Source organism: Dermacentor andersoni, chromosome 1 (genome assembly GCF_023375885.2).
Source record: "Dermacentor andersoni chromosome 1, qqDerAnde1_hic_scaffold, whole genome shotgun sequence".
Lineage (NCBI taxonomy): Eukaryota > Metazoa > Arthropoda > Arachnida > Ixodida > Ixodidae > Dermacentor > Dermacentor andersoni.
Genome location: NC_092814.1, coordinates 360399159 through 360411115, shown reverse-complemented (window position 1 = coordinate 360411115; position 11957 = coordinate 360399159). Strand labels below are relative to the sequence as shown.

The window sequence follows — 11957 nt, the reverse complement described above, 5'->3', positions numbered from 1 at the left end:
AAAGCTGTCTGGAACCGCCGAACGTTTGCTTGGTGCGGTGTGCAGCTGAGCATGGATGTCGATACCAGGTCGCCCGTTTGAGTCATCCCGCGTGAACTATATTATAAACACCGTGAGCAATGGCCGAAACTGAAACCCTACAGTCTTAATTTATCCTGCTACACAGGACGCCTTCCAGTACTTGGGGAGCTTGCGCTCCAGGTTTGTCACAAAGGGGTGACAGTGCAGTGTGCGCTGACAGTCTTGGACTGTGCGGGTCCAAGCCTCTGCGGTCGCGATTTAATCCAGCGGTTGAACAGCGCAGGTGCTCCAGTGGTTCGTTTTGTAGAGAACTCAGCGGCAACAAATGAATCGAGCGAATCCAGCGTGAACAGCATATTCAACGACTACAACGACGTGTTCTCCGAGGAAATAGGGCTAATCAAGGGTCCTCCAGCCAGCCTGCACATGAAAGAAGGCGCCGTACCCAAGTTCTACAAGGCTAGACCCATTCCATACGCGCTACGCGAGCGAGTGTCACTCGAACTAGACCGTTTAGTTTTTCTGGGCGTGCTGTCGCCGGTGGCACACTCTGAATGGGCAACGCCCATTCAGAGTCGTAGTGCTTAAGACGGCGCAGTAAGAATCTGCGGCGATTTCAAGGCCACAGTAAATCCAGTGTGTGCAACTGAGCAATACCCATTGCCAATCATTGAGGGTATGTTTGCCCGATTACACGATGGGGACTATTTCCGCACTCTGGATTTACGGGATGCATACAATCAAGTGGCGCTAGACGATAACGCGAAGAAAGTTTGCGTCATTAATACGCCAAAAGGGCTATTTTGCTACAATCGACTTCCTTTCGGTATAGCCTCTGCGCCCGCGATATTCCAAAGAAAAATGGATGAGGTATTCGCTGGCCTTCCAGGAGCACAGGCTCATCTTGACGATGTGCTCATTTCCGAAAAAGCGAGTGACTGCGGCGAAAGGCTGAAAAACGTCTTGCAGCGCATCCGAGAGCGCGGTGTAAAGCTAAGGTTCGATAAATGCAACTTGCGCAGCCCAGCAGTAACTTATCTAGGCCATCGGATCGATCGTGATGGGCTTCATCCGACAGAGAAAAGCTCGACGCTATCATGAAGGTACCGAGCCCCTGTAATGTCGGCGAGCTGCGTTCATTTTTGGGTATGATAACATTTTACGCGAGGTTTCTGCCGAGCATGTCAACCACACTTGGCCCATTGTATCAACTGCTTGAAAAGAACGCACGTTGGCAATGGAAACAGCCGCAAGAGCTCGCGTTTGATCTTGCCAAGCAAAGCCTTAAAACAGCCAAGGTTCTAGTTCATTTCGACCCTTCGAAGGAACTTAAACTTGAATGTGACGCGTCTCCGTACGGTGTGGGAGCTGTCTTGTTTCACACGACCGGTAACGTTCACAGGCCCATCGGTTTCCCCTCGCGAACATTAACGCAGGCGGAGCGCGACTATTCGCAGCTCGAGCGATAGGCACTGGCACAGGTATTCGGCGTCACGAAATTCCGTGACTACCTTCTAGGTCGGGAATTTACCTTGGTGACTGACCACCAGCCATTGTTGGGCTTGCTGAGATCGGACAAGCAGACGCCCACAATGGCCGCCGCACGGATACAACGTTGGGCACTCCACCTGGGGGCCTACCGCTACCGGCTACAGTACGCACCAGGACTACAGATGCTGACGCCCTGAGCCGACTTCCGCAGAGATCTCCGGAATCTGACGATGACGGTGAGCCGCCTAAATATGTGCTGTCGCTAAACCAGCTGAACAATGGCACCATAACAACGCGTGAGCTGAAGGCATTAACGGCTTTTGACCCTGTCCTGGTCGAGGTCAAACGGTACATTTTACATGGGTGGCCCAGAAACGCAAACGGAATGGCCCGGGCCGTACTACCATTTTTTGACCGTAAGCTCCAATTATCCGTAGCACATGAACTGGTGTACTGGGGTAATAGGGTCATAATACCGACCGAAGCTAGGGAGCGAGTGCTGTATCTTCTACATGAAACGAACCAAGGTTCACCGGCAATGAAATCTGTCGCACGTTTTTTGTTCTGGTGGCCAGGCCTCGACAAAAGTATTAAGGACGTGTCTGCACACTGCCAGTACTGTGTGCAAAATCTGCCGATGCCAACAGCAGCTCCCGTCAACTCGCCTGAAACAGGCGAAAGGTGGTCCCGTATTCACATTGACTACGCGGGTCCGATCTGCGCAAAAATGATACTCGTAGTAGTCGACGCACACACCAAATGGCTCGAAGCAATACCTTCGTCGCGTGCCTCAACGCAGACTACGACTGTCTGCGTGGCATTTTCAGCAGGTTTGGAATACCGCGCACGATCGTTTCTGACAACGGCACCCCATTTGCCAGTCAAGACTTCGCGTTGTTCTTGGCAAACAATAACATTGTGTACCTTCGATGCGCTCCATACCATCCCCAGTCTAATAGTGCGGCATAAAGGGCAGTGCGAACTATGAAAGATGGTCTTCGAAAAATGACGAAAGGAAAACTGGAAGATAACCTAGTACGGTTACTTTTTAACTACCGGAGGACTCCGTGAAAATCAGGTAAATCCCCAGCAGAGCTACTTCTGGGCTGTCAAATACGCTCACGCTTGGACACATGCTTTCCTCCAGCACTTGCAGCACCAAAAGAGGACCAAGATGACTGGCTGCCGCTGCCTGGAAGTGAAGTGTATGTCCGCAATTGCGGTGTGGGGAGCAAGCAAGTGGACGCCCGGTCATTTGAAGGCGACGTCGGGAGCGAGAATGGTGACCGTGGAACCATCAGACGGAGTCGTCCAGCGGCACGTAGAACAGGTCCGCCCGCGACAAGAAGTACCAGGGGACAAACCGACAGTAACTACAACCACTACACATGGCAGTATCTAACCAACACGTGATTATATGCTGGGTGCCTGGACATAGGGGCATCGAGGGTAACGTTCTAGCGGACCAGATGGCCACATCAATTTCAATGCATGCAGTTAATCCTACTGCTTCGGCCTCTGTCACAGGCCTGAAGCCTTTCTAAAGAAGAAAACTGCGAAACTACTGGCAACACTTGTGGGACCTGGAAACAAATAATAAGCTGGATGTAATAAAGCCACAATTAGGTTTCTGGCCTCCTGTAACAAAATCACGCCGGACAGATGTCCTATTCTGTCGTCTAAGAATAGGACACACATTTGGCACCCACAATTTTTTACTCACTGGAAATGAGCCCCCAACCTGTGGGAGACGCGGGGAGAGGCTGACCGTCCTCCACGTCCTCCTGGACTGCCGGCAAACTGGATATGAAAGAAACATTTTCCCTTAGCATACCGGCAGCACATCCCCCTTCATCCTGTTATGTTACTCGGTGCAGAACCGCTCTTTGATACCTGCGCAGTCCTAGGTTTCCTGAAAGATGTTGTATTACATGTAATTAGCCCATACGTTCGTAGCGCCTCCTCTCTATAGAGGATAGCGCTGTGATAGTTGTTTCGTATAGCACATGCCTCTCGTCCCTTGGGTTCAAGGGCTCTGGCGATGCAGTAGTGCTCTTAGAAAATTTTAGCATCTCACATATTTTGTACATTGCATCATTTTTCGCAATGCATTCTAGTGTTCATAGTATTCCTCATTAGTCATCGCCATAATTTTATAGCACGTAGACTTTACGCACTTTACAGCTACTATTTTTAGTCCCCTTTACAGCCAAGTCACATCTTCACAGAACTCATCATTCCACCGCTAAATCACTAACATTGTCTTGGCGCTCTTTGGCCATATCTGGCCCTTGCGCCACTAAACCACACACATTCATTCATTACATAGCAGTGAGCCAGACCACGCAACACAACTACAGCATCCAGAAACGGTGAATCCGGATGGAGGCATAACTGCTGGGCGCATTCCAAATGGCACCCGTTCTCCAGACTTTGCGGCACCAGATATTCCGGTGGCCCCGTTGCATACAGGTGTCGCCCAACAAACTCTGAGACGCTCAACGAGAGAACGCAAGCCAGTGCAACGCTTTCATTTCTGAGGAGGAAGGAATGTTGCAACTTCACGTGTTTTCGAAGTGGGCGCACCTTTTATTGCCTCATCTGGCGATCCTTCAGAGCTCGGACTATCACTGCTAACACGTGCTCCTTCCTATCTTCCTGCCACTCGGCTACTTATAAATACGCTCTACACCTTTGAATAAAGGTTCGTTTTGTTCTGCTGACTACGCTGATGCTTCACTGGTCTGGCGTTCTTGCAAGCACGCCATGGCTATGCTGCAATTGGCTAGGCTAATAATTTCTAATAAAGCACTCAAGTAGAAACTTGAGGAGCTGATTATCTTGTATAGATGTTCCCCCATCGACTCGGGAAATTTTGCGACCGCGCAAGTTCTACTTACCGCTACGACGGTTTCCTACGAAGGGGAAACACGTGCAGACACCGGTATAACACAACTTCAAACTTTTCTTGCTTAAAACAAAAAGCAATTTGATAAAAGTTTCTCAGTTTGTAAACAGTGGATATTTCTAATAAACACACTTTAGCGCATTATTACCCCGAACACCTCAATGCTAAATGTACGACCAAACATTGGCTAAAACTAACTTTTTCGCAAGTTTGTCGCCAGCGGTACAGGTCATTTCATGTTATATTCGTCGCACGTTACTTTTCACTTACAGTACAACTTGCTGGCAATTAGTTACTATGAAATATAATCTTTCGGTAAAAGTTATGTTTATGCAAAAAAATTCCTAATAGGCGCCAAATTTTGCATATTTAGTGCCGTATAAAAAACTCACGGAAACGTAAAGATCGATAAAACCTTTCTTAAGTGAAAAGCATATCTTCATTCTCAACGGAAAATCGTGTGCTCACCTAAATTAAGAAGAAAAAATTTTTTGACGATGCGTTTAACGACTCATACTTTCGAGCTTTCTAAAAAAATTCACGTAGCTAGCCGTGCTGAAAATTTTCTTTCCCAGAAATGTTTTACAGAAAGAATTCTTGCTTTAAATCGATTGTTCTCAGTTTTTTTCAAAGAAATCGCTGATGGTGGAACGCCAAGGCTGGGACAGTTGGCGTGGAATGACCCAGCTACCATACATGCATCTTGGGATGCTAGAATCTTCATGAGCTTACTTAAGTTCTGCGAGTATTAACGTTACTCAGCGTTCTTGACTTCAGTGGTTTCATTTATAAAGCAGGAGTGGGAGGGGCGGGGCGGCGGTCTCATTTAGGCAAAGTCACGGATAATCTTAATAAGGGAAGAAAGTACGCTGTACCAGAAACGGGTGTTCTAGAAAAGTTGAAATGCTTTCGCCTCCTCATTGTGTCCACACCGAAATTATCATTACCGGTGACCTCTAGCCAATGATGAAACTCGTAACGTAGCTCGAACACCTCTCCTATGCTTCAAACAAGTCGCACAAAACTGAGCCGATAGGCTCTCTTAACGAACGTGGGTTTTGTACAGGGTCATCCACTCTTAGGGTGAACACGGCTCAGCGTGACCGCGCTCCGCAGGGCGCCAGTGCGCGCGGCCCGGCCGCGCATCGAAGCGGCGCAGTCGCAGACGGACGAAGTGGAGGTGCTTCGTGTCGTCTGGTACAGCGCTGGAGCGGCTAGCGGTCGATCCCGCGAACCTGGGGTCAGTAGTCGCGAGCCACATTGTAGTCTATAATCGTAAATGAAACCACATGTGCGGTCTTTATTACTTTCATATCCTATTCCATGATAACAAGTGTAATGTGGCACAGGAAAGGCCGCGGTGGCGGTTCATTTGATTGCGCGGATGAGCTCTAATGCGTGTCTTGTTAGGGTCCGCCAAGGCACTATAAAAAGACGAAAAGTGTTGTGTTTTCGCTCTTCATAGCCCAGAGTTGGTTCTGCTCTTTCAAAGATAGTAATACAATTTTTTAGATATATGCCGTAGTTCATCAAGCGGATCGCAGCCAGCGACCGCTCCGCTGTAAGCGTCTGGGGCGTCGTAACAGGGGAAGACATTGGGCCCCTTGCTCGAATCCAAGCCTGCTTCAATGTGGACTCGTACTGCTCCACCCTGCATGATGTGGTGGTACCATACCTTTTCGGGGGACCATTCCCGGGCAATGAATTTATTTTGCAGGATGACAACTCACCAATTCACCAAGCAAGAAAAGTCTGTGCCTACCTGGATAACTGTGACGTGACAGTACCCGAATGGCCACAACAATCACCCCAACATCAACGTCATCGAGAATGTTTGGGGCCGAATAAAGTTTTCCATTGCAAACCGATAACTACACGCCCTCAGGGCGGAAGCGCTTTGGACGGTTGTGGAAAAGGAGTAGGGGCAGCTGAGGTCGAACACTAGTTGTCGTTTCCTATACCGCTCCATGCCAAGATGAATGCGAGCCATAATCGACGCTGGTGGAGAAGCGACTCGGTAGTGAATAGACTAGAGTCTGAAGAAGGAGCTGCTCTGCAAAAACGCAATCAACAATTAGAGCAAAGGCCTAGGTGCAGGAGAAGACAGGAATAAAAGTAGACACACCTGCAGGCTAGAACGCTCAAAACTCCGTACCAAGGACTCGCACTAGCTCCACTACTCCTCTACTTAGTTTACCTGTGGTTTCCACATTTCATTTCCATCCCCCGTGCGTTTCTTGAGGTGCAGGACATCCTTGCAAGTATCCTCTTCAAGTGAGAGATGGTGACTTCACTGAGTTTGTTTCAGGGCAGAAATAGTTCTCCCTTCTATGCGGAACTACGTAACTTGTGTACGTCAAGGTTTTCTTCCATGTCTAACTTTGCAGAAATGTTTTTTGTTAATATAAGTCACTCGTTTCTTTCCTCTTTCACTTCCTTGTCTTGCATCTTTCTCAAAGAACACAATGTATGTTAGAAAACTGACGCGTCGGTTATAGATTTTATACTCGCACTATCTACTAAAAAATTACAGCCAGAGCATTCCCATGCTGCGTACATTGGCTCCAAAGACACATACACACACAAAAAAAAAAAAAAAAAGTCCATGGCACATATTTTACTCCGCCCAATCAATATAAGCAAATTGACCGACTATTCCTCTAAACGAGAACTCGATTCTTGCGTCAGGTATGCGTCAAAGGTCCGGCACCGCTTCTGCAATTTTACATAAACTGTGACAATACAACTGAATTTTTTTATTGGATTTAGAAGGATGAAAATGGGGCGTAGCATTACTGCCAATTCAGTTGCTGTGGCGGAGAGAGCACTTTCCTGCATCACGTAAAGCGATCCGTGCACCCTTACAAGGTGCACGTGTGGTATGATGAAGCCCCATGCGGCTTTATTGCGCCGGCGTTCGTGTTTCTAGCCTTGCCCAAAATTGTCCATAAGCAGCTGCCACTGCCTTGATACGGTCACTTGTCCTGACCTTATACTTCTTCACCGGCAGTCAGACTGCTACTGCTGCCCAGTTACTTTTCCATGCAATAAAGGCATGCCAATCGACGGTCTGACTTCGTAAACGCTGCGTGTATCAACTGCAACATAAACTGGCGGCTACGATGGGACCTGGTTGACGGATCCAGGCTTCACTGGCGGCAAGGATCCATGAGCTAACGAATGCTCCAGCGTGATAGAGCCCGTTCGAGACGTCGACAAGCCAGGGCCAGAACGCCCTGCATGTAGAACCGGGCAAGTAGAACCATTTGAAGCCTCTTCCGGTGATTGCCCAAGTTATGAAGAGTGCATTCAGGCTTTCTTGCGAGCTAACCAGGTGCAAGAGAAGCTCTAAGTTGACGTCTTCGTTAGCGTGATAGGGCCGAAGTCCTATACCGTGTTGAAATCTCTAACTGCTCCCGCGTCTTCGCTGATAAACCGTTCGAAGAACTGCTTGCGCAACTGCGCAATGCCCTGTCGCCTAAGCTTTCCGTTATCGAGAAAGAGCGAAGTTTCACCGCCGCTCCCAACAACAGCAAAAAACAATTGCGCAGTATGTTGCTTAAATCGGGACGCTAGCGCAAACTTGTGAGTTTAGCGCATTTCTGGACGAGGCTCTAAGGGATCGGTTTGTCTGCGGTCTACTGCGAGTAAACGGTTGACGTCACTTGTTCCATAGAGAAAGGGATTGAACAAGAGCGGACACTCGGCGAAAATTGGAAACAGGAAACACGTCACGCTATAGTATTAACACCGACGAATTGGGGGCGCGAGCATCGAAAAAAAGAAGAATGTGAAATGAGATTAACAGAAATTGTTTTATTTTTTTTATTCTTTCTCGGAAAAATTAAAAATATCTGCGTATAAATTAAATTAATCTTTGCGGCTTACTTCCGTTGCCTAGCGACAGGCGAACCGGCGAATGACGAGCCAGATGTTTGCGTCATTCGTCAGACACACCGCCGAAGCGAGACCGGCCGCGCATCTGAGCGTTGGACTGTTCGGGCACCCGTCTGCCTGTTTTTCTATTTTGGGATTTAGCCTGGTTTGGTGGCCTCCCGGCGAATTATTGCGTTCATTCGGAACTTCGACATGGCAGCACTGCACTATCGGACTACGGCAAGGTGAGAAACTTTGTTCGACAGTCTGCGACGCACTTCAAGCAATTAGGCTTACTGCCCGGCACCTAGGCTAGACTTGTGACGCAGTTAACGAAAAACAGCGTGGCCGTCGTCGAGCAGTTAATTTGAATTAATGAATCGTACTGGGAGATGTTTGCGACGCTTCCTATAAGCCCCAATATTACTTTAACAAATTTCGGTAGTTTTTGGGAACGCTAGTCGCACAGGGTGCTGTGACGCAGTTTCGCGTGTACTGAATTTTACTGCAACAAGTTTTGGCGCTTTCTCTGACTGCCAACATTATTGAAACTAATTTCATTACTTTTTGGGCTACCTTTCGAGCGCAGTGGGTGCGCCTGGCGCTGCGACTCGGTTAGCGAAAATCAGCTCGGCTGTAGTGCGCGGTTTCGCGCTTTAATGCACTGACTAGTTCATGGCGCTTTTCTTTCTCTGACGCCCAACATTGTTGAAAATTATTTTCGATACTTTTATGTTATGAGGCCCGCTCGCCGCGCCTGTTGTGACGCAGCGAAAAGCAGCTCGGCCGTGGTGACAGTTAGTTTGGCGCGTACTGAATCTTACTGCGACAAGATTGTGGCAATTTTTATGTCCCCGCAACAATTTAAGCCTTCTTTCGGTACTCACGCTTGTCGAAAACGCGACGAGCAATCTTCAAGAGTGATAACACGGGAGTGCGTTGCTTGCGCCTGCAGAACGCACAAGAGATAAGCCAAGGAGCTCAAACGCCACGAACTAGTGACTCGAAAATTGTTTTCTCGACGGCACCCACGCATTTTGTCTTGAGTGCGAGTAGAAGGAATTCTGCGAGCGTCCAGGATGCTCTGGTTGAGAGCCTGTGTTGTGGCCACCTCTGTGTATTCGTAGCGTACTATCGCGTCGGTTGTAGCCAAGTTCGCGAAACGCGCCGTTGCCCGCGCATTGGTGCTATTAAAGTGCAGGAAATAAGTATTGGGAAGAGGGGAATACTTGGAATTAGAATGTGCTTTTGGTATGTACGGTATTGCTTGCCTGAGTCGGGTATTTTCTACGCCGAGTGTGAAAATACGAACTGCATTTGTTTGTAATGCCGCCCACTCACCACTTTCGCACGCTTCGCCTCTACTGGCATTATTCTTACATGTTAACACCAAAATAACACTTGTAATTTTTTTCAGCTCACGTCGTCTGGTGGATCTTCCTGCGGAAACTACTGCTGCTTACCTGGTGCCACAACGTTGGATGAATGCACAAAAAGCCCGCGACGAGCATTTACAAAGAATAAAATAAACGTAAATTTTTCCTCATTTCACAAGGTGTCTTGCGTCTTTATGAAATTGCACATGGCGCATATTCAATGGAGGCTTGTGAAGATCGTTCGCAATCAATTTTACTTAATAAAAAGATTTGAAAATAAATGTTTAATAAATAAAAAATAAATATATAAAAATTTGCTGCAATAGCAAAAAAAGGAGCCGGCGTGACGCGCACCAGCTAGTGTTCAAAACGCGCGCGCACAAAACCGAAACCGGAAGTGTGCTTCAGGTTTTAACACCCACGGCTTGGTGCGCTGCAGTCAATTCGGCCGCTGGGCTCTATGGGAGTGTCCGCTCTTGTTGTATTCCTTTCTCTATGCTTGTTCTCTGAAGACAAGAAAGGAACCTTTCGGCGGGCATTCGACCGAGACATAGCCTTAGAAACCGCGCTGTAAAATGCATCGGCCACGCAGGGAACTTCAGTGGCAGGGTCCGATGTGTACAAGATACACCAATCTAAGCAAACGTCTGTCTCGTGCTTTCGCTATGCGTCAACGAAGCATGGGGCGAGCTCTTGTCGACATGCTAGCATAGAGAAAGAAATTCAACAAAAGGGGACACTCTTCAAAAACTGGCAACAGGAAACACGTCACGCCTAGTTTCAACAACATCCGTTAGTTGACGCGAGCATCAGAAAAAAGAGAATGTGAAATTTTTTTTATTCCTTCCCACTAAAAGTGAGCAAGTTTTGCTTGTAAATGAACTTATACTTTGCAACTTTTTGTTGCGTTGCCTAGCAACAAGCTAGCGGCACGCCAGACGCGCGTGCATACGTCATACGCCAGACAAGCCGCACGAGTGAGCGAGGGCGGTCGTACGTGCGAAGCTCGCGTGCTCTGCGACCCGTCTGTTCTGGATATAGCCCATGTTTTTGGGCTCCCGGCCTTCTCTATGCTTTTCTTGCGTATCGTCTGCATTTCGACACGGCACCACTGCACTACTGGACTACGGCAAGGTGAGAAATTGTGTTTGACAGTGTGCGGCGCATTTTAAACACATTTAGGCTTAGTTCGAGTGGCGCAGTTAGCGAAAAACAGCTCCGCCGTCCTGGCGCAGTTAATTCGAGTTAATGCCTCGTCCTGGGAGATGTTGGCGACGCTTTCTATGAGCCCCAACATTACTGTAACTTATTTCGGTAGTTTTTGGGCACGCTTGCCGCGCCCGGCTTATTGGCGCAGTAAGCGAAAACCGGCTCGGCCGTGTGACGCATTTGCGTGTGTGCATGTGTACTACGTCTTGGCGCCTAAGACAGACTAGTTTTCGCGCATTCTGTGGCCCCCAACATTATTCTAACTATCGTCGTTATATTTGAGGTAGGTTATAAGCACGGTTGCCGCGCCCGGCCTATTGACGCAGTTAGCGAAAAGCAGCTCGGCTGTGTGCCGCAGTTAGTTTCGCGTGTACTGAATCTTACTGGTAGAAGTTCGTGACGCATTCTCTGACCCGAAAAATTATTGTAACTTATTTGGTAACTTTTTGGGATATCTTGAGGCTAGCTCGCCGCGCCTGCGGTTGTGAAGGTGTTAGCAAAAAAGCAAGCCGGTCATAGTAAGTTTGGCGGGTACTGAATTTTAGTGGGACAAGTTTGTGACGCATTTTATAGCCCTGCAACAACATATACGTTATTTCGGTACTCACGCTTCTCGTAGACGCGAAGAGCGATTGCCGAGAGTGATAACACGGGAGTGTTGCATGCGCCGGCAGCACGCGTAAAAGATAACACGGAGGAGCTCAAGAACATGACATTTACCTATTCCGAGCGACTGAAAACAGGCTTTGCACCCACGAGTCTGACTTGAGTGCGATTAGAAGGCATTCTGTGAGCGTGTAACATGGTCTGGCTGAGCCTGTGTGCGTACTTGGCGTACCATCGTGTCGACTGAGGCCAAGTTGTTTTGGAAACTCGCAGTCACCCGTGTATTTGTGCACTTAAAGTACAGGAAATAATGCCCGGGAAGGGAGGGGTGCTTGAAAATCGGATGTTCAGATTTTATGGCATTGTTTGGGAGGAGTCCTTGCTGCGAAATGTACGTAAAAGTGAATTTATCAGTAATGCGCTCATTCACCACTTACGCACGTTTCGCCTCTACACGAAATACTCTTGTT

At 48.2% G+C, this 11957-nt stretch overlaps 1 long non-coding RNA gene across 1 annotated transcript; it reads left to right on the top strand.

Moving 5' to 3' along the window:
* Positions 1–8105: 8105 nt before the first annotated feature.
* LOC129381195 (uncharacterized) lies at positions 8106–9850 on the top strand. The gene is made up of 2 exons (XR_008609416.2): positions 8106–8541; positions 9714–9850. It is a non-coding gene; the product is annotated as an uncharacterized lncRNA (long non-coding RNA).
* The last annotated feature ends 2107 nt before the right edge of the window (positions 9851–11957 follow it).